At 45.6% G+C, this 22,491-nt stretch overlaps 1 protein-coding gene and 10 non-coding genes across 11 annotated transcripts in view; 3 read left to right on the plus strand and 8 right to left on the minus strand.

Annotated features, from left to right (window-relative positions):
- Window positions 1–22,491, plus strand: part of LOC138242559 (interferon-induced very large GTPase 1-like) — a 173,569-nt gene that overhangs the window by 9,296 nt on the left and 141,782 nt on the right. The window lies entirely within an intron of this gene.
- On the minus strand, window positions 5,320–5,438 carry LOC138216894 (5S ribosomal RNA). The gene has a single exon (XR_011180607.1). It is a non-coding gene; the product is annotated as a 5S ribosomal RNA (ribosomal RNA).
- Window positions 5,974–6,092, minus strand: LOC138217436 (5S ribosomal RNA). The gene has a single exon (XR_011181148.1). It is a non-coding gene; the product is annotated as a 5S ribosomal RNA (ribosomal RNA).
- On the minus strand, window positions 6,626–6,744 carry LOC138217182 (5S ribosomal RNA). The gene has a single exon (XR_011180894.1). It is a non-coding gene; the product is annotated as a 5S ribosomal RNA (ribosomal RNA).
- LOC138217183 (5S ribosomal RNA) lies at window positions 7,282–7,400 on the minus strand. The gene has a single exon (XR_011180895.1). It is a non-coding gene; the product is annotated as a 5S ribosomal RNA (ribosomal RNA).
- On the minus strand, window positions 7,938–8,057 carry LOC138217516 (5S ribosomal RNA). Its single transcript, XR_011181228.1, has one exon. It is a non-coding gene; the product is annotated as a 5S ribosomal RNA (ribosomal RNA).
- On the minus strand, window positions 8,598–8,716 carry LOC138217556 (5S ribosomal RNA). Its single transcript, XR_011181268.1, has one exon. It is a non-coding gene; the product is annotated as a 5S ribosomal RNA (ribosomal RNA).
- Window positions 10,216–10,380, plus strand: LOC138243600 (U1 spliceosomal RNA). Its single transcript, XR_011192255.1, has one exon. It is a non-coding gene; the product is annotated as a U1 spliceosomal RNA (small nuclear RNA).
- LOC138217545 (5S ribosomal RNA) lies at window positions 11,003–11,121 on the minus strand. Its single transcript, XR_011181257.1, has one exon. It is a non-coding gene; the product is annotated as a 5S ribosomal RNA (ribosomal RNA).
- LOC138243548 (U1 spliceosomal RNA) lies at window positions 13,451–13,621 on the minus strand. The gene has a single exon (XR_011192203.1). It is a non-coding gene; the product is annotated as a U1 spliceosomal RNA (small nuclear RNA).
- On the plus strand, window positions 20,141–20,212 carry trnaa-ugc (transfer RNA alanine (anticodon UGC)). Its single transcript has one exon. It is a non-coding gene; the product is annotated as a tRNA-Ala (tRNA).

Genomic DNA, 22,491 nt, shown 5'->3' on the forward strand with positions numbered 1-22,491 from the left:
GACCGTAGCTCAGGAGAGGAAGAGCGAGGGAGAGGAGAAGCAGGCTGCCGGGAAGGACAAGAAGAGGAAGAGGAGGTGCAGGTGAGCAGACAGGGGGGCGCCGCCCGGTCGTGTCTGTGATTCAAGGAGGAGTCTCCTCTTGCTGTTTGATGTCATGGTGACGTCTGTGTCTGTGTCCCTCACACCTGCAATAACAATATCTTTCCAGGTTCCTTTCCTGGTTCTGTGCCTGCTAAGATCTGGACTGGACTGGACTGGACTGAATTGGACTGGACCGGAGCTGAGAGACACCAGACTGGACCGAAGCTGAGGGACCCCAGACTGTGCTGGACCAAAGCTGAGGGACCCCAGACTGGACTGGACAGGAGCTGAGGGACACCAGACTGTGCTGGACCGACGCTGAGGGACCCCAGACTGTGCTGGACCGAAGCTGAGGGACCCCAGTCTATGCTGGACCGAAGCTGAGGGACCCCAGTCTGTGCTGGGCCGAAGCTGAGGGACCCAAGACTGTGCTGGTCTGAAGCTGAGAGACCCCAGACTGGACAGCACTGGAGCTGAGGGACACCAGACTGGACTGGACTGGAGCTGAGGGGCCCCAGACTGGACTAGACTAGAGCTGAGAGGCCCCAGACTGGACTGGACCAAAGCTGAGGGACCTCAGGCTGTGCCGGACCGAAGCTTAGGGACCCCAGTCTGGACCGAAGCTGAGGGACCCCAGTCTGTGCTGGACCGAAGCTGAGGGACCTCAGACTGGACCGAAGCTGAGGGACCCCAGTCTGTGCTGGACCGAAGCTGAGGGACCCCAGACTGTGCTGGACCGATGCTGAAGGACCCCAGTCTGGACTGAAGCTGAGGGACCCCAGACTGCACTGGACTGAAGCTGAGGGGCCCCAGACTGTACTGAAGCTGGGGGGCCCTAGACTGGTCTGAACTGAAGCTGAGGGGCCCCAGACTGGACTGATGACCTTTTGTTAAGCATCAATAAATTTTTTTAAAAAAAAATCTGTTTAGCTTTTGGTTTTTTCCCTCCCCCCCCCCCCCAAGGTTGCTGCTGGGAGAGGTGTGAGTGGGGCCAGCAGGGGGCGCTCTCACCCTGCAGTCTGTGTGGGTCCTGATACCCCAGTATAGTGACGGGGGACACTGGACTGTAAACAGGCGCCGTCCTTCGGATGAGACGTAAAACCGAGGTCCTGACTCTCTGTGCTCGTTAACAATCCCGGGGTGTTTCTGGAGAAGAGTAGGGGTGTTACCCCAGTGTCCTGGCCTGATTCCCCCCCTGGTCTTGACCCATCATGGCCTCCTTATCACCCCCCTTTCTGAACTGGCTCCATTCCTCTGCTCTCCTCCCCACTGAGAGCTGCTGTGTGCTGAGCAGACTGGAGCATCATCCAGGTAGGGGCTGCACACTGGGGGGGCTGGAGGGGATCCCCCTGACCTGGGAGGAGCTCTGAGTGGAGAGTCCAGACTTATTAATTATTATTATTATTCGTGCTGCACTGGTCTTCAGTCCTGGCAGTGAGAGGGGGACTCTGTGATCAGTACAGATACTTATGACTGTCTAATAATACACGATACAAATGGAAAACAGGGTAGCGCTGTAGTCCCTTCGAAACGTTTTGAACTGCCAGAAGTTTTCACAACCCGGACTCGTGAAGATACAGGTCTTTTCCCATTGTCCGGAGTAAGGTGAGAGGTCACCCCCTCGGGGCGCAGTATCCCCGATGCACCCCCCCACCACCACCCAAAACGACACACACTTCTGTGACGATTGGGACCCCGGTTCGACCAGCCCCTGCGGTGGAGGAAACGACCCGCTGGAGAGAATACGCAGACTCCACACAGAAGGGTCACCTCGGCATTTATTCCAACAGCAAAACAACACCAGAGAGAAACGGTCTCCGAAAGATAAGCGCACACCGGGAAAAACACGATGGGGTCATTACAAATGGGAATAGGAGTTCTTTTTTTTAATGTCGCGTTTCTACTTTATTAGAGAGAGGCACTGAACTTTGGGGAACGTGACATCCACCCAGTATTACTAGTAGGTTGATAAATATAAATGTTCTTTTCCCCCCCGTATGATACCTCGCGAAATATAACGATGGCCAACTCCTTAAGTCGAAATTTAAACCCTTCTCACGCTACAAGACAGTCCGTCAACATCGCCGCGGCCCGAAGCGCGACCTTCGGTATGACGTTGGCGGAAAAGGGGGTAGGGTAAGTACGTCACAGCCGGGGGAAGCCCCTATCACGTGAGAGGGGTGCGGCGGGCGACGAGCCTCAGGGGGCGAAGAGAAGTTGATTTGCGTGGGGTGTGGAAACACTACACGACCGGGCAAGCGAGCCGTTTTTTTTTTGTTTTGTTTTTTTCCAGAACATCAGAACAACCGCAGAGATGACCATCGATCCACCTCCAGACGTTTCCTTTTTTGTCCTCTTTGGCCCCCAAAATAAAAAAAAAACTGGGATCCATCGTGGCGTTGCCAAATTAAAACGTCAACCACTTTTCGGGCTTTCGTGCTGTCCATGATGAAACCGTCATGGTTGTGTAAGCATACGTTACGTCACAGACCGGCGGCGCTCGGACGTGAGGAGTGTCGTTACGTTTTTGAAATGGCACGTCAGACAAGATCTCTGACAAGATCTCCGAAAAACCCAAACCTGTAAGATTCAATTTCAATTCAGTTTTTTTTATATAGCGCCTTTCACAACAAGAATGCCCCAAGGCCCCGAACAAAGGAGTTGTTCCACACCCCCGCCACCCTCTGTGTACAGTAGAGCCCCCTGTACTGACTGGAGGAGCTCACCCAGCTGTGTCTGGAGAGAAGCCGGGGTATCGGCTTCAACCACAGGGCTGGGCGGCTTGTTCCCCACTCCCACCCCCTTCTGTGTACAGAAGAGCCTCCTGTCCTGACTCCAGTAGGAAATGTCACCTGGAGGCAACACACCGGCTTTTTTTAAAAGATCACCTCGGGAATCGGGAACAACGGAGCTTTGTGCGGCCGTCTGTACGGAGGGGTTCAGCGCGGGGGGGCTCCGGGCTCGGGTCTGGACCCGGGGGGGGGACTGTCTGTGTGGAGTCTGCATGTTCTCCCTGTGTTCTTCGGGTCCAAAGACAGGCTTTTGGGCTAATTGGCTTCTGGGAAAACTGGCCCTGGTGTGTGTGTGTCCTGTGATGGAGAGCTGTCCTGTCCAGGGTGTGTGAGTGAGTGTGTGTTTGTCATGTGATGGACTGGTTCCTGTCCAGGTTGTGTGAGTGTGTGTGTCTGAGTGTCCTGTGAGGGACTGGTGTCCTATCCAGGTTGTGTGTGTGTGTCCTGTGAGGGACTGATGTCCTGTCCAGGGTGTGTGAGTGTGTGTGTGTCCTGTGATGGACTGGTGTCCTGTCCAGGGTGTGTGAGTGAGTGTGTGTGTCTGTGTGTCCTGTGATGGACAGATGGTACCAAGCCTGGACACCCATGAGACACTGGCTTCCTCAGAAGACTCTCACGGAGGGCACACTGTCCCTAACCCGGGTCCAGAAGAAACTACCGTGATCTATAATTCCTGCGCCTCGGAAGGGTTTATGACGTCTATGTCCGGCGCCTGCGCCCGTGGACCGGCGGTTTGGCGTCGCGCTCCGCAGCTCGAGCTTCGGTGCGAGGCAGGGCGGGAGGGAGTCGCTGTGGCCTCGGCGCCATCTTTGCTGGTGAGTCAATTGTGACCGTTGCGGTACAATAAACCATCAATCAAGCTTTTCCCACCCCGTCCAGTATTTCTGTCGCGGCCCACGTCCCTTACAATCGACAAACTATAAAAAAAAACAGTAGCCCTTCGCAACATTACACGCCATTTTTTTATTTTAAACGTCCGCTAGATACGCAGGTGGCTCGATACCTGTCTTATCCTCGCCGGCGTCTTTATACCGGCAAGTGAATTTTATTTGGGGTCCCTCAGAATTGTGACAGAAATGTCAGTGAACCACAATAAAAAACGAAACTTTTTTTTAAAGGCGGTGAATGGATTTTTTGAGTAACCGTGTAGCGACTAACGTAAGGAAAAAAAAGTTGTCTTTCCCTACGAAGACGTTTTGGTACAGGACTTTCTTTAAATATCAGTTGTGCATAGCGTTTTACAAAAAGTTGATGATGATCTTGGAGATAATTGCAAAGGAAAATTGAGATAACTACCAAAACATTACGTGTGAAACGACAGGACAGAACTTTGAACCCACAAAGAAACAAAGGTATGAAATATTGCCTCGTCATGGGGGGTTGATAATTGTAGTGTTACTAATTTTCGTAAAGAAATGTATATTATGGGAGTCAAACGTGAGATTTAGTGTATATACGTTTCATATTGTGCATATATACGGGGTTAAAAAGTGGAATGAGTATGATTATAAACTCGTGTGTCCTATAATCAGATAATTTTTGAACAAGCTTTGATTAGACAGGTGAAAAACAACATCAGATCCTTTTTTTTAATATATTCTCACGTCTGAATATCAGCTTCTCCCCTCTGGCCAACATTTCAGGGCTCCCAGGTGTAGATCCCAAATTGAAACAAATATTAATTTGTTACCCAGTTAAACAGTTAATAGAAGTGAGTGACCAGGCTAAATAAAGGTGGGTCAGTGTAAACTGTTTATTCTGGACCAGACTTCGTCATGTGTGATATGTCATGACTTCTTATGTTAAGTTTTATCTTTATATTTAGTTCTACATGTGTAATAGATGCGATGTGTGTCCATAAAAAGGTTTCTCCAGGGGAAAATCAAGTTGGTTTTAAAACCGGGTTTCCTTTTTAGGGTACGTTTGCATTCCAAGTGTGGGGTTTTTGCCTTTTTATCATATTTTGGATGTGAATCCGTGGTATTTTTGCTGAGACAAGTTGCCTTTCTTATACACGGAGGGATCTGCTCGTGAGATGTCCGCTTGGTCCATTTCTGAGCTCAGTATAAGGTGTAGAAAGCATGACTGTCATCATAACCCGCATCTCACCCAGGTGTGGAATAATGTTGTGACTATTGCTTCAGCAATAACATGCTGATTGCATGTTTCTAGATGGGTATAACAGAGATCTCAACTACTGAGGGGCCTTATTAATAAAGTCTCCACAGCCGAAGCGCTGTGTCTCTTTTCAGCTGGCGATAAACCTTTCCTCGATCCTTTGCGGACTTGTAAAACTGTTCCTGATCAGAATAAAAAACGCTCACGCTAATACACAAGCACCCGTGTCTCGCCAAAGCTGACAAATAAACAGACGGACAAGCCGCACTGCACCTGTGAACAGGGGAATGAGCGAGCGAGCGGGGATAGGGCGTCCCCTGCGCTTGAAAGCTTACAGCACCTGGTATTCCCAGGCGGTCTCCCATCCAAGTACTAACCAGGCCCATCCCTGTTTAGCTTCCGAGATCAGACAAGATCAGGCGTGCTCAAGGGGGTGTGGCCGTAAGCGAGAGCAAGGCTCGCTGGCACCCTTCTTATTGAGAGGACAGCTCCGTCACCTCTTACGACGCTGCTTGTTTTCCCTTGCGTTTTTCTCTTCTTCCCACGTTCTCTCTCTTCACTGCCTTCGTCCCCGCTCTATTTCACTTCTGCCTTTCACTCTTCCTTCCTTCCATTGAGGACGGAGCTGCGGGAGAAAGGGCGCTATAGAGGATCGCTGTGGAGAGCTGCTGCTGTGCTTTGACATCTGAGCTCTGTGGAAAACGATCTCAATACAATTCTGAAAAACGCGACTCTCCGAACGCCAGCCGAACAAGTCTCCACAGCCGAAGCGCTGTGTCTCTTTTCAGCTGGCGATAAACCTTTCCTCGATCCTTTGCGGACTTGTTAAACTGTTCATGATCAGAATAAAAAACGCTCACGCTAATAAACAATCACCCGTGTCTCGCCAAAGCTGACAAACAGACGGACAAGCCGCACTGCACGTGTGAACAGGGGAATGAATGAACGAGCGAGCGGGGATAGGGCGCCTCCTGCGCTTAAAAGCTTACAGCACCTGGTATTCCCAGGCGGTCTCCCATCCAAGTACTAACCAGGCCTATCCATGTTTAGCTTCCGAGATCAGACGAGATCAGGCGTGCTCAAGGGGGTGTGGCCGTAAGCGAGAGCAAGGCTCGCTGGCACCCTTCTTATTGAGAGGACAGCTCCGTCACCTCTTTTACGACGCTGCTTTTTTCCCTTGCGTTTTTCTCTTCCCACGTTCTCTCTCTTCACTGCCTTCGTCCCCGCTCTATTTCACTTCAGCCTTTCACTCTTGCTTCCTTCCAATGAGGACGGAGCTGCGGGAGAAAGGGCGCTATAGAGGATCGCTGTGGAGAGCTGCTGCTGTGCTTTGACATCTGAGCTCTGTGGAAAACGATCTCAATACAATTCTGAAAAACGCGTCTCTCCGAACGCCAGCCGAACAAGTCTCCACAGCCGAAGCGCTGTGTCTCTTTTCAGCTGGCGATAAACCTTTCCTCGATCCTTTGCGGTCTTGTTAAACTGTTCATGATCAGAATAAAAAACGCTCACGCTAATACACAAGCACCCGTGTCTCGCCAAAGCTGACAAATAAACAGACGGACAAGCCGCACTGCACGTGTGAACAGGGGAATGAGCGAGCGAGCGGGGATAGGGCACCTCCTGCGCTTAAAAGCTTACAGCACCTGGTATTCCCAGGCGGTCTCCCATCCACGTACTAACCAGGCCCATCCATGTTTAGCTTCCGAGATCAGACGAGATCAGGCGTGCTCAAGGGGGTGTGGCCGTAAGCGAGAGCAAGGCTCGCTGGCACCCTTCTTATTGAGAGGACAGCTCCGTCACCTCTTTTACGATGCTGCTTTTTTTCCCTTGCGTTTTTCTCTTCTTCCCACGTTCTCTCTCTTCACTGCCTTCGTCCCCGCTCTATTTCACTTCAGCCTTTCACTCTTGCTTCCTTCCAATGAGGACGGAGCTGCGGGAGAAAGGGCGCTATAGAGGATCGCTGTGGAGAGCTGCTGCTGTGCTTTGACATCTGGGCTCTGTGGAAAACGATCTCAATATAATTTTGAAAAACGCGACTCTCCGAACGCCAGCCGAACAAGTCTCCACAGCCGAAGCTTTGTGTCTCTTTTCAGCTGGCGATAAACCTTTCCTCGATCCTTTGCGGACTTGTAAAACTGTTCCTGATCAGAATAAAAAACGCTCACGCTAATACACAAGCACCCGTGTCTCGCCAAAGCTGACAAATAAACAGACGGACAAGCCGCACTGCACGTGTGAACAGGGGAATGAGCGAGCGAGCGGGGATAGGGCACCTCCTGCGCTTAAAAGCTTACAGCACCTGGTATTCCCAGGCGGTCTCCCATCCACGTACTAACCAGGCCCATCCATGTTTAGCTTCCGAGATCAGACGAGATCAGGCGTGCTCAAGGGGGTGTGGCCGTAAGCAAGAGCAAGGCTCGCTGGCACCCTTCTTATTGAGAGGACAGCTCCGTCACCTCTTTTACGACGCTGCTTTTTTTCCCTTGCGTTTTTCTCTTCTTCCCACGTTCTCTCTCTTCACTGCCTTCGTCCCCGCTCTATTTCACTTCAGCCTTTCACTCTTGCTTCCTTCCAATGAGGACGGAGCTGCGGGAGAAAGGGCGCTATAGAGGATCGCTGTGGAGAGCTGCTGCTGTGCTTTGACATCTGGGCTCTGTGGAAAACGATCTCAATACAATTCTGAAAAACGCGACTCTCCGAACGCCAGCCGAACAAGTCTCCACAGCCGAAGCTTTGTGTCTCTTTTCAGCTGGCGATAAACCTTTCCTCGATCCTTTGCGGACTTGTAAAACTGTTCCTGATCAGAATAAAAAACGCTCACGCTAATACACAAGCACCCGTGTCTCGCCAAAGCTGACAAATAAACAGACAGACAAGCCGCACTGCACGTGTGAACAGGGGAATGAGCGAGCGAGCGGGGATAGGGCGCCTCCTGCGCTTAAAAGCTTACAGTACCTGGTATTCCCAGGCGGTCTCCCATCCAAGTACTAACCAGGCCCATCCCTGTTTAGCTTCCGAGATCAGACGAGATCAGGCGTGCTCAAGGGGGGTGTGGCCGTAAGCGAGAGCAAGGCTCGCTGGCACCCTTCTTATTGAGAGGACAGCTCCGTCACCTCTTTTACGACGCTGCTTTTTTTCCCTTGCGTTTTTCTCTTCTTCCCACGTTCTCTCTCTTCACTGCCTTCGTCCCGCTCTATTTCACTTCAGCCTTTCACTCTTGCTTCCTTCCAATGAGGACGGAGCTGCGGGAGAAAGGGCGCTATAGAGGATCGCTGTGGAGAGCTGCTGCTGTGCTTTGACATCTGAGCTCTGTGGAAAACGATCTCAATACAATTCTGAAAAAAGCGACTCTCCGAACGCCAGCAGAACAAGTCTCCACAGCCGAAGCTTTGTGTCTCTTTTCAGCTGGCGATAAACCTTTCCTCGATCCTTTGCGGACTTGTAAAACTGTTCATGATCAGAATAAAAAACGCTCACGCTAATACACAAGCACCCGTGTCTCGCCAAAGCTGACAAATAAACAGACGGACAAGCCGCACTGCACGTGTGAACGTGGGAATGAGCGAGCGAGCGAGCGGGGATAGGGCGCCTCCTGCGCTTAAAAACTTACAGTACCTGGTATTCCCAGGCGGTCTCCCATCCAAGTACTAACCAGGCCCATCCCTGTTTAGCTTCCGAGACCAGACGAGATCAGGTGTGCTCAAGGGGGTGTGGCCGTAAGCGAGAGCAAGGCTCGCTGGCACCCTTCTTATTGAGAGGACAGCTCCGTCACCTCTTTTACGACGCTGCTTTTTTTCCCTTGCGTTTTTCTCTTCTTCCCACGTTCTCTCTCTTCACTGCCTTCGTCCCCGCTCTATTTCACTTCAGCCTTTCACTCTTGCTTCCTTCCAATGAGGACGGAGCTGCGGGAGAAAGGGCGCTATAGAGGATCGCTGTGGAGAGCTGCTGCTGTGCTTTGACATCTGAGCTCTGTGGAAAACGATCTCAATACAATTCTGAAAAACGCGACTCTCCGAACGCCAGCCGAACAAGTCTCCACAGCTGAAGCGCTGTGTCTCTTTTCAGCTGGCGATAAACCTTTCCTCGATCCTTTGCGGACTTGTAAAACTGTTCCTGATCAGAATAAAAAACGCTCACGCTAATACACAAGCACCCGCGTCTCGCCAAAGCTGACAAATAAACAGACGGACAAGCCGCACTGCACGTGTGAACTGGGGAATGAGCGAGCGAGCGGGGATAGGGCGCCTCCTGCGCTTAAAAGCTTTCTGAATTCTGAGTACGTACGGGATCCTCGGCCTTGCGCTTAGAGCAAAGTCCAAGTCCCTTTGCAGACAACAGCAGTTGTCACATGATTGTCTCTGAGGATGTGCGACAATGGCCAAGGAGAGCCCCGATCTGAGCTTGCGCTCACTTTTTGACCAAGACACAGATGTGTGCTGATTGGTTGAGACGTTGGCGGGCATTGGAGACCCACGTGGTATTACCACGCCCTGCCAGTCCCTGATTGGTTGATCAAGGTGAGATATGAGTCACTTTCTCTTGACACTTAGCAATGCAGTCCAGATGTCCATTTGGCACTCCCTAGACAGATAGGCGCCAATGGATGACCATTGATCATGATAGCCAGGCTTAGCTAAGTGCATCCCCATCTGGGAGCTGTCCCTTATCAAAAGAAAACATCTTAAATCAGCCTGCATGAATACTTTCTCTGTGGCTGCACCACAGAGATGGAAGGTGAGATGGGGCCTCATTTAGGACAGCATACCACCGCTTGTCTTATTAACAAGCATTGCCACTACAACGGCATCTCTCCTGTCAAACTTCCTCCTGACTTGTTTGACAGGATCTGGGCTGTGGTGAACAGTGGGAAAGACGCTCTTTGGAGAGTGAGGAACATGGGGCTGTTCAAAGGCATCAAGGTCCCAGTCAAGGCAGCAGGTTGCCTGGCCCTGTTCATCACCCGAGAGAACTATTACCTCAGAGATCTGTGGAGAGAAAGGAGGGAGGAAGCAGAAAATCTGTGGGAAATAGAGAGCATAGGTCAATATCTCAAGAAACTGTGAAAAACATTATCATGTTTAAGTAAAGAATGTGATTTACACCAGAAAAATAGAAATTGTTGCTATGTTACTGGTACCGTGTCAAAATGTAATGAGATGTGATCATATATACTGTTTTAAGTATGTATATTAATGTAAAGCTTTCTAATTTGTGATGTCCTGTATTTTTTTGTGAAAAGAAAATAAAGTTCTTAAAAAATCGATTCACCCAGGGCGAGGCTCGGCCATTGCACTCCGGCTGTGCTGACCCCTGCGAATTCCCCAAATGTGGGAATCTCGACTGCATTATTTCTGGTAGTGGGGGACTGCGTTCGCGCTCTCCCCTGATGTGCTTGGTCCAATATCGGATACGGAAGAGTTACGACACCACGTGCTGCGATAGGATCCCAGTTCGAAAGGAGTCGATGCCACTGCTGGTTCCCGGTTTCTTTTAGTTAGAGGTCCGGAGAAACATTTCAAGCTGGTTACACTACTCCTTCCGGACATTCATTCCCTTTTCAAAGTCAGTCGTTTTGCTGTAGTCTGCATTATTTAGGCTGATTATCGAGGTTAGCCTTTATTTGGTCATGGGGGCCTCGGTACTGTATGCTAATTCTCAACACAGTTTCACCCGTTTTCTGATTGCTAGGTTCTGTACCAGTGCAGACATGTCAAACAGTGAATGGCTGTACCTCTATTGTATCCGTGCTCAATGAATGAAATCAGTAATAAATGAATATATGTATAGTTATACGATAAACAAGTGGTTTATCGACTCGTCTTCATTTGCAGATTTAGAGGCAGCTTCGATATTCGTTTTACAAACGGTTTTTTTTTATATGGGTCACACACATGCCATAGCAACAAAACATCTCTAGAGATGAGGCTATAGATCACCTTTCCATCCTCCAGGTTTTCCTCCCAAAGCCTACGGCACCAACGGCGACCCCTGCTGGCCGAGAGAGCAAAAGCTTGCAGCACCTGGTATTCCCAGGAAGTCTTACATCCAAGTATTAACCAGGCCCAACCCTGCTTAGCTTCCAAGATCAGACGAGATTGGGCACATTCAGGGTGGTGTGGCCGCAAGCAAAAGCCATGGCGCCTAACTCGCTACTTGAAGCTGTGTGTGGCTGGGGCTCTGTGCCCCCCGAGTTGGACTGAAGGATCGTTCGTGTGCAACTCTTTGGAAAGGAGCCTCTTTCCAAATTGCATTGCGTACCTGGATGTTGGCGAATGTGTTCCCTTGTGTTGGCTTGTCCTGCACTGGAGGAGAACAAACAAACTGCACGGAGGAGCACAAGGCAAGTCTTCACAAGACAAAAACCTCCAGTGCACAGCACTCTGAAAACATTTCTGGGCTGTCGCATGTTTATTTCAGCACATAAAGCACACCAGTCCAACACGTCGGCCGGGCGCGCGGCGCCTCCGCCCTCTTGTGGCTTGCGGCGTCAGAGCAAGAGGCTCCTTCTCGCTGCCTTTCCGCTGTGTTGCAGAGCCCCGAGAGGGAACCTGGAGCGCACACTTTGTGGGGGGCGCTCTGCCCCCGGTCTCTTGCGCGAGTACTAAATCTCACGGCGCCAGCCAGCGGCCAGGAGACAAATACAATATCGCGGGACAGGGGGGCCTCGTCATTGATTGTTACATATGAGACGGGGATTAGGAGGAGACCCCGACTGATTGGTAAAGGGGAACACTAAAAGACCGACAAATGACTCGTTCCCACCGGAGCTGAATGTACCTGCATGTGTCGTATCTACTTCCCCCGCCCCGCTGTGTTTGCTGTATTGTCTTTGAAGCCGGCCCCCGAGACGAGACGGGCTGTTCCTGTGCCCCAATTAACACTTTACAGGTGCCATTCCCCGGCATTGTGGCCATTGTCGGTGGTCACACGCGATAAGATGAGGTGGAGAAGAGCGGGGCATGCCCAGCGCGAGACATTCAAGGAGGGGGCTGTGCGAGGTGAGGTGCGACACGCCGGAGCCCCGACGCTGCTAATGCGGAGCACTTGTTGAACTGGCATTGAAAGGACGTGTGCACACGGAGCGAGCCTTCCCTGCGGCGGAGCGTGGAAACTTTCTCCCCGCGCTACAGGAGTTGTGTGCGCTGCAGCGGTGCCGAGAGAACAGCACAGAAGACAGCAGGCTCTGGAGAGCGGGTAAGAGATGGAGCCTTGTGGGCAGGCGAGCAGGCCCGTTTTTTGGAAATTGCTGAAAAGGCTCCGGTGTTTGTTCGGTGTATGGCAGGTGCACGACGCGAGCTTGCGTAGCGATCTGCCGGTCTGGTGTTATGCAAATGAGGCCAAATTGCGTCCCGGGAAATGCTGCGAATGTGCATTGGTGACTGCAGATGTGTAGGAAACGGCGCGCTCGTTTTCTCGTTTTGCCCACCCAAATTGAGCATGGATACAATAGAGGTACAGCCATTCACTGTTTGACATGTGTGCACTGGAGGTTTTTGTCTTGTGAAGACTTGCCTTGTGCTCCTCCGAGCAGTTTGTTTGTTCTCCTCCAGTGCGGGACAAGCCAACACAAGGGAGCACATTCGCCAACATCCAGGTACGCAATGCAATTTGGAAAGCAGCTCCTTTCCAAAGAGTTGCACACGAACGATACTTCAGTCAAGCTCGGGGGGCACGGAACCCCAGCCACACACAGCTTCAAGTAGCGAGTCAGGTGCTATTACTTTCGCCTGCGGCCACACCACCCTGAACGTGTCTGATCTCTGAAGCTAAGTAGGGTCAGGCCTGGTTAGTGCTTGCATGGGAGACTTTCTGGGAATACCAGGTGCTGCAAGCTTTTGCTCTCTCGGCCAGCAGGGGTCACCGTTGGTGCCTTAGGCTTTGGGAAGAAAACCTGGAGGATGGAAAGGTGATCTATAGCCTCATTTCTAGAGATGTTTTGTTGCTATGGCATGAGTGTGACCCATATAAAAAAAAAACATTTGTAAAATGAATATCGAATCTGCCTCTAAATCTGCAAATGAAGATGAGTCGATAAACCACTTGTTTTTCGTATAACTATACATATATTCATTTATTACTGATTTCATTAATTGAGCAGGGATACAATAGAGGTACAGCCATTCACTGTTTGACATGTCTGCTCTGGTACAGAACCTAGCAATCAGAAATCGGGTGAAACTGTCTTGAGAATTAGCATACAGTATCGAGGCCCCCATGACCAAATAAAGGCTAACCTCGATAATCAGCCTAAATAATGCAGACTACAGCAAAACGACTGACTTTGAAAAGGGAATGAATGTCCGGAAGGAGTAGTGCAACGAGCTTGAAATGCTTCTCCGGACCTCTAACTAAAAGAAACCGAGAACCAGCAGTGGAATCGACTCCCTTCGAACTGGGATCGTATCGCAGCTCATGGTGTCGTAACTCTTCCGTATCCGATATTGGACCAAGCACATCAGGGGAGAGCGCGAACGCAGTCCCCCACTACCAGAAATTATGCAGTCGAGATTCCCACATTTGGGGAATTCGCAGGGGTCAGCACAGCCGGAGTGCAATGGCCGAGCCTCGCCCTGGGTGAACCGATTTCAATTTTTATGAACTTTATTTTCTTTTCACAAAAAAAATACAGGACATCACAAATTAGAAAGCTTTACATTAATATACATACTTAAAACAGTATATATGATCACATCTCATTTCATTTTGACACGGTACCAGTTAAATAGCAACAATTTCTTTTTTTCTGGTTCAAATCACATTCTTTACTTAAACATGATAATGTTTTTCACAGTTTCTTGAGATATTGACCTATGCTCTCTATTTCCCACAGATTTTCTGCTTCGTAGCTTCGTAGCAATATCTGGGACAGACTTCCCCCCTGAGGGTAGCGGCCTGTACATTATTTCCCTTCTGAGTCTTTCCTGCTTCCCACCCCATAGAAATTGAAACATCAATCTCCTCAGCGCCCCCGCAACACGGTGTTGGATTGGGAAGGTAGAAGCCAGAAAATTCAAGACAGGCAAGAGCTCGGCTTTGATGACCAGCACCTTCCCTGTCATGGTGAGGTCTCGGTCCTTCCATTGCATCAGTTTTTTGTTTAAGATTGGCAAATTGTTCTGCCAATTTACTGTTCCTATCTCTTCTCCAAAATACACCCCCAGGACCTTAATTCTCTTCTCTTGCAGCCTGAGATCATGTCCTTCTTTTGGCTCCCTCCAGTTCTGATAAAAAATCTCACTCTTAGATTTGTTAATTTTTGCAGAGGAAGCCAAAGAGAACTGATCACAACACTGCAGTGCTCTGCTAATTGAGGCATTGTCAGAGAGGAGGAGGGTGACGTCATCCATGTATAGAGACGTCTTTACCTCCGTTTCTTTCACAGCGCCGTGCACCTTTTCATTGCTCTCGCTTTCAGAGCCTCCGCACGGCACACGAAAAAAAATCAATATCAGGACGCGCATTGAAGTGAAAGCAGGAAACATGCACTGTGCAGATCCCTCCACATTAAGAGGTGAGTGGGTCTGTTTGATGCACAAAGAATGCTTTGAAAAGCGTCAAAAGCAAGTCATTCCAAGTTGGTCGTTTGTGTTTTCCATTCACATGCGAAATGCTGAAATGATCTCTCGGCTCCTCGGTTTTCATTTCTGCTCCATAAAGGAATCACAGCACGCGTCGGCTTCCAGCATGGTGGGTCGCGATATGATGCCGGGGGTAGGAGAGAGCGATGTCTTCCTCGTTAGTATAGTGGTGATTATCCCCACCTGTCACGCGGGAGACCGGGGTACATCAGGACGCGCATTGAAGTGAAAGCAGGAAGCGCTGCGACATGCACTGTGCACACTAAGAGGTGAGTGGGTCTGTTCATTGGTGTATTGGAGTAATTTTTTTTACAGCAGCTGCATCCGGAAAATTGTGCTTTTTACTTTTTATTTGTACAACAAAAATACATACAATACAAACAAGAGCACATATAACGTATCAAGAAAATCGCCAGGGGTTCATGCTATAATACAATTACATTTTATGAAACACGATTGCACAAGGTAAATAAGAAAAGGTCCGCACACCCAGTGGGCAGTGATTCGTCGAATATACTATATATCACATCTTTGAAAAAATAAAACATTTCCCTGGGTCAGAGATTAAATAAAACTTCACTCGCACCAAACAAATTTATATTTCTAAATATCACAACATGATCGAATTTAAGTCATTTTAATAACAATGAATAGTCACCTATGCATTGCAATATAAACATTTATATTGATTTAAATCGCGTTTAAATCGCCTTTATTTAAAACCCATAAATAAAGCTGATAGTGTTTAGACTTTTAATTATTTAAAACTGTATTATAGCAGCACAATGCACAATGCAACGTAAATCGCTATCTTTGTCTTCTGCGTAATAATGTTCACCTCTCTGTCCAGCAAATTAACAATAGTAATAATAATGAACTTTATTGTATATGGCGCCTTTAAAGGTGGCTCCTCAAAGCGCTTTACAGGATAAAAACAATAACAACATTACTGTTAGGCTGGGCAAACGATTTTTTTTTTAAAGAAATACAAAATGAGATATAATGATGTGTTCCGGCTTAGACATTAACGAAGAGCATAACAAAGGTCATAAAGGTCATAAACTATATTAATTTTGGAACATCAACATATTATGTAAACTGTATGTTGCTGTTATTGGTATTTTAAAGAAAAAAATACTGTAAAATCCTGGGTTCGGTACAATGATTCAGGCATTCATGTGAAGGACAACAGAGCTTTCACTGGCTCAAAAAGACAAAAAGAATAACGGACACAGCGGGAGCCTGCATTCTCTCCTCAGCCGTCCACACCACACTTTTCCCTGGGTCAGATTTTAAATAAAACTTCACTTGCACCAAACAAATTACCACACACTGAACACTGAACATGTTAACCCAAATATGTCTCACAATACTTTTATGGTACATTACTTTGCTAAAATGTATTTAAAAATAAAAACGATTACAAACGCCAGCAGAGAGAGAGACACACACACAGTTCTTCATTGTCAAAAAGTAATTGTTTTTTACTTTTTCAGCACCCAGACAAACGCAAACGCGTTATTAATGAAATGTTTTTATTCATTCTTAATCAAACTCACAAGTTGTCATCTGCTGTTGAAGCTCTGTGAGACTAGACTCACACATGGCTAGACTTGACTCGGGTCTGGCTTTCCCATCTATACCGATGCACTGCAAGTACAACCCCCCTCTCTGCGGGAGTGCTGGCTGTGACGAATTAAACCTGTTTCACAGGTATTTTCAAAGTAGAAGGGGGCGAGATTTCCAGCAAAAGACACCTCCCCCCCTTCAAAACCCAGTAAGTACAGTACTTACTAGTTAAGAAAGCTAGGCTCCTCAATGAAATCGCTTTAACATGCTAATGCATTGGTGTATTGGAGTAAGTAAAAAGACAAGGGACATTCTTCCTCCCCCTACATTCTCAGAGTAGAATAGAATTTTCCTTTGACAAAACAAGGCTCGCCAGATAATGTGAATCGAAACCTGTTTTTCTAGCTTTTAAAGTCGTGCAATGTGTAAGCAGGAACACATCATTATTTCTTACATATGAAAAATACATAATATAGCTCCCAAACAAACACAAACGTGTTTTTAATAAAATGCTTTTGTTCACTCATAATCTGACAATTTCAGGAAGACTAAGGAAGGACTAAGGAAATTGTCATCTGTTGTTGAAGCTCTGTGAGCTCGGTGACTTTGAGACCACTTGTTATCCCAGGTTGTTTGAATCGCCACAATTCAGATAGAGAAAAAAGAGCTGACTGACAAGATTTAAGATGTGGCTGTCAATGTTGGATTAAAAAAAACACGTTGCCCGATGTTAGTTGCATTGATTGAAAAATAATTTTAGTTCGAGAGACTGGATAAGTAATTCAAGTGTTTTTTTTTAACTTCCTGAAAAACAAGTAATAAAACTAAATTCAATTTAAAGGTCTTTATTAACATGACAGATGGGTGCAATCAGTGTTGGGTATTTACTTTGTAATCTGTATTGCTTGGTGATGCCACTTTTAAAGGTGATATATAAAATCAAGGCTTTAACTTGCTTTAACTCTGCAAGTCTGAGTTCTTGTGTCCGTCCTATCTGAGACCGAAAGTATTACAATATGTATCTTTATAGCAGGTGGTGTATAGCTTTTTAGTATAGATTACACTTTTCTAAAATGTATTTAAAAAATAAAAACGATTACAATCTAATCTTTCCACGTTTGATCCCAAGATCCCAAGAAAAATAAATCTAAACGGGGAGAAAGCTATGCTGAAAGTTTATTAAGATACTTAGAAGACTACACAGCCCAATTTATGTTGCATTTGTCTGATTGTGAGGCGAAACAGCCCTACACAGCCCTGTCGCAGTACACAAATATAATCATATCGTTATTAATTTCTTCAGATACGCAATTCCATATTATATTAGCAGAAAAGCTTAAAACTGCCACTATTTCACATGTTAGTTAGAGACTTCGATGCTTAAAATGTTTAGGGAGAAATCGAATTTTCTTTAAATTACTGATTCCTGGAATCTGACTGGCTGACAGCCTTCTGAAGTAGTTCCATAATATCTGGTATACGGAAAAGAAAGTGTTGAGAAAAAAAGCCTGGATTCTCATGTATCTGATACAAGTATCTTTTAATACAGTCTTTGATGTGCTCTTGAGGATCCTTGTGATATTTTGAGCCCTGGTTGAATGATAAGTGTTGCAGTTTAAATAATTTTCGAAATTAGAAATTATGAAACGCTCTGTTAAAAGCAAGGGAGTTTTTATGTCCGTTGCAGTAAAAGAAAATGCCTGACAAAGTAGGGCTTGGACAGATTCCAAGTGCTTGTACAAATGTGCTTAAGAAATTATCCACGAAATGCTGTGGTGTTTGTCAAAGAAAAAACTAAAAGTATTTTCGTTTAAAATGACGGTTAGAAAGAATGTGGACCAGCATAATACTTTGAGTTTACAGCTTGTCCAAAGTCATTCATTATTAATACTATTAGTAATATCTTCGGTAAAGGCTTTGATGCATAAATATTTCTGATAAAGGTAGGTTGTGTACTTTTGTCCAACTTTTGTCCAAGCTCAAATGCTGTACATGAGAGGTTCCAGCATGACCTCAAATGACGCGATACACTGCGTGATACTGCATGATACTGCGTTTTAATGTGACACGCCCACCGGGGTATACCACGAAATACCCCACCCATTTTGAATGGCTGCATCTGTGTATACGTCGCTGCGACGTATTATCAACATCTAATTGCAACCGTAAAATCGACAACATTAATAAACGCATATATAACGTCGAAAACACATCTAACACAGTGCCTGAGGCTTTTTACTGTATATATCGTGGGTGCTGTAACTAGGAGTATACAGCCATCTGCACAGTGTACGAAGTAAATTATTTACGTAGTAATTAATTAATTTACTATATTTATTACTGTATTTTCTATATTTATTACTATATGTACTATATTTATTTTACACGTGTAAATAAATTAATGTTTGGCCATTGACAAAGTACAACTATTTTTTTATTACAAGTTAAGTAAATCCTTTTGCCCAAAACTGAAGGGGCGACACTCCTCCCTCCCCCCGTGACACCAGGCCTGTCCCCATCCTATTCCATAATGTCATTATATATAATACCTTACAACAGTGACCGTTTCCTTACTAACTGCATGCGTTAAAATTGCACATCAGCTCATAGTAGGGGGCACATAGCTGCGATGTATTATCAATGTTAAATTTCAACCATAATATCGACAACATTAATAAACGCATACGTTGTGGTATATTTTCCGGTTATATACCACAATGCATTGCTAGTATTCGTTGGTCACCATTTTGGACACGTTTTTCAATCATAGAAGAAATCCGCAAATATCTCAGCAATCCTCTTTTGACGAGTAAGTATAAATAATAATAATAATACTATCTGAATACATACAGATCTTACTTAATATTATTTTGATTAAAATAGTACGTTAATAAGCAAAAAATGGCACATAAAAATAGTGTGAAGGGGAAGATGACACAAAATCGTTTTGCCGTTTCTCTAATTATTCTTATTCTATGTTGTACTTTCAAACTTTGGGTACTCTTTAATTAGGACAGACTTTATTGCTCAACTGCCATGATGCAAGCCAAATTTTATACGTTTGTTATAGCTTTGAGCTTAGTTAACCTTAATGGTTCATTTTTGAGATTATACTAAAGAAGATATTAATCATCATTTATTTGGGTAGTAATATTATATAATTTTCTCCTAGCTGCGGTGCTGAAGTCCCACCCTACCTTTAAAGAAATAAAGGAACACACAATGTGTTACTTGAAAAATGCATATGCAAGGCAGGGGGCCAGGAGATCTGGACACTGAAAATAATAGGTTTCTGGTTCTAATTGTTAGGACAATTAGACAGGGTTTGCAAATGGTGGACAAAAATCGTCTTAACTTTCATTGTAATATTTTTTTTCTTGGAAATATAGAAGTTGTACATTTTAAAATCTGTATTGTAATGTATAATAGGCCTCTACCCATATACGTATAATAGTCCTCTAAAATTATCCGTATAATAGACTTCTAACCATATACGTATAATAGACCTCTAAAGTTATCCGTATAATAGACCTCTAACCATATACGTATAATAGTCCTCTAAAGTTATCCTGAACTCCAATCATATATGTATAATAGTGCTCTAAATTTATCCGTATAATAGAACTCCAACCATTTATGTATAATGAACACCTTATCATAGACGTATAACAATAGACATATATTAGAATTTCATTCTAGACGAATTGCGGACCACATTTAGACGTCTAAGGTATGCGTTTAATAGACGTATATTATACGTCTTTTGCCCACTGGGCCGTCGTCCATGTGACTGGATATAAAAATAACTGATTCATTTTTAACCGGTCTCTGGAAGCTTAGATGTGACTATTTTTCCTTCCTTATTTCTTCATTCCCATGAATTTACTCTGTATTAGAGGATACGCGAAAGTGGGAAACTGCAGACATTCTTCGTGAGTGGTGGATTGTGGTCAGTGAGCATCTGCACATCTCTAAGTCAGTTCCACAAGCTGTTCTGTTGGGGATGTAGCTCAATGGTAGAGTGCATGCTTTGCATGTATGAGGTCCTGTGTTCAATCCCTGGCATCTCCAAGTGTTTCATATTACTGTGCTCACATCGCAATCTTCTGTTGTGTGAGAACTCCTTGTCTGTGTTTATAGACAGCTAGGTTTACACAATTAAATTTAGACACACTCGAAGTGCTACAGTGTTCTCTCCTGTTTTAAATGTAACTCCAAAACATTTCGTTCTGTTCTTCACACTTGTCATGGCTTTTGCAGAAAACACCCTTTGAATTTCTTGAGAGATCATTCAGCGAGTGAGTCCTTCCTCTGGACTCCGCACTAAGCTGAAAGCTGCACAAACTCCTCATTGCATGTCCTGTACTCTTACAAGCGCTCTCGTGTAGATGTGGAGCACAGTTATAAGGACACTTTGAACTTTTTCCATTTGAAACAGAAAATGCAAATGATCATGAAAAGTATTGATCGTATAAAATATCCATGGTACAACTCGAGAAAGAACTGAAGGACTACACAACAACTTTTGATGATTACAAGTTACTTTAAGAAATACAACCATCCGCACATGGGCTTGGATCCTGAACGCTTAAGTTGAAAGAGCAAAAGCGAAGGATGACCTGTAAACTCTCTTCATTGTCTTAAAGTTTATAAAATAAAACAATATCTTACTTTCTTAATAATTTCTTACTGTTTATAGACGATTTATTGAATTTTTGCAAAATCTCATTTACAAACTTTTTTCTGTTAAATTGTTATTCACATACTCGAATGTAGATAAACGTTATTGTCTTCCGGGTGTGTGCCCATTTCTCAAAAAAAATATTTGTTAGTCTGTTGGGAGGCTGCACAAGGTGTTTAGAGATAGAACATCTAAAAGACAGGCTTTCTAAGCTTAACATCAAGGCAGTTTTCTCAACAGAAATGCTCTTTGGCACTTTCAGCTTTACTTTGGGAACATTGCCGAGATCACTTCTGAGCCAATGCACGTGATAGTGTGCCGGCAAGTACATTTAATATTGGCTGTGTTAGCGAGCTGCTTTTCCCTTTGAAACTTTTACTTCTTCATGCTGAATCATTGGCAGGGGTAAAGCTAATTAAATCTTTTCGCATAGCGCTCCATCAGAAAATACTTTCTCCTTGGTCAAAACGGGCACAGAAAGTTTTATAAGGGCAGCCTGTTTTGAACCGTCTAAATAACCGACAGTATGCGAATAAGCTTTTTAATAACAGTATTTACAATATAACCCATGTTCAAAAATGCTTTTAGCTTCTTTTAGTCTAAGAAACAGGGGTGTTTTAGCGGATTGTGGTCTTCAATTAGTAAACGCTGAAGTGTTTCCCCGCTTGTGAACAGATCTGGCTCCATTTAAACAGAATCCTGCTCAGCTCCTGCTTTCACTGCAACTTTTGAATTGAGCCCAAAGCGATAAGCAAGCTGAATTATCAAAGCTCATTAGGTACTAGAGATCATGGTATGTTATCAGGTAAATGCAGTCCCATGTATCCTCCGTAATTTCGAGTAAATACCAAAACACACCATCCACGACCCACAGCGGGAATAAGCAGGACTTGGTTGTTCAGAGCGTGAGGCAACTATCGCCAAGAGGGGGGTTTGATCCTCGCTCTCGCTACTATTTGAAATGCCAAAGACGCGTAATAGAGATTTTTGCAGATGTTTTTTTATGCTCCACTATACATTACAATAATGAAAACAAATCAATTAGAAATATGCAATACAACGTCGGTTCCCGAAAATAAAATCTGTTTTACACAGACATCATTGCTTTTGAGATAATCCAGATTGTGAAGACAACTGCGCCCTAGCTCTGGAAAATATTACTCAAAGGTTGGAAAGTACAACACGTTTGTACGTTTGACGTTTACAACATGTAACATGGCACTTCTCCAGCAAAGCAACTCAGGTTGGTGAACTACTGGTGTATTCAATACACCTCCATTCATCCGTCACTTGTCAGGATGGTTGGGTGTTCTAAAGCACCATTCAAAGCGCTTTACAGGTAATGGGGACTCCCCTCCACCACCACCAAAGCACCATGATCAAAGACTTGTGTTTTTCTAGCTCTCACGGGTATTCTTGTCTCCAGATCGAGGTGTGGGTTCAAATCCCACTCCTACCAGTTGCTTGTCAGGATGGTTGAGTGTTCTAACGCACCCTGATTAAGGACTTCTGTTTTTCTAGCTCTCATGGGTATTCTTGTCTCTAGATCGAGGTTTTGGTTCAAATCCCACTCCTACCAGCTACTCTTTTTCCCTGTTACATTTTCCCATCTTGATGTGCTTGCTGACAATGACAGGAGGAGGAAAATGGAGAAACTGCTTAGCAGACA

Source organism: Lepisosteus oculatus, chromosome 14 (assembly GCF_040954835.1).
Source record: "Lepisosteus oculatus isolate fLepOcu1 chromosome 14, fLepOcu1.hap2, whole genome shotgun sequence".
Taxonomy (NCBI): domain Eukaryota; kingdom Metazoa; phylum Chordata; class Actinopteri; order Semionotiformes; family Lepisosteidae; genus Lepisosteus; species Lepisosteus oculatus.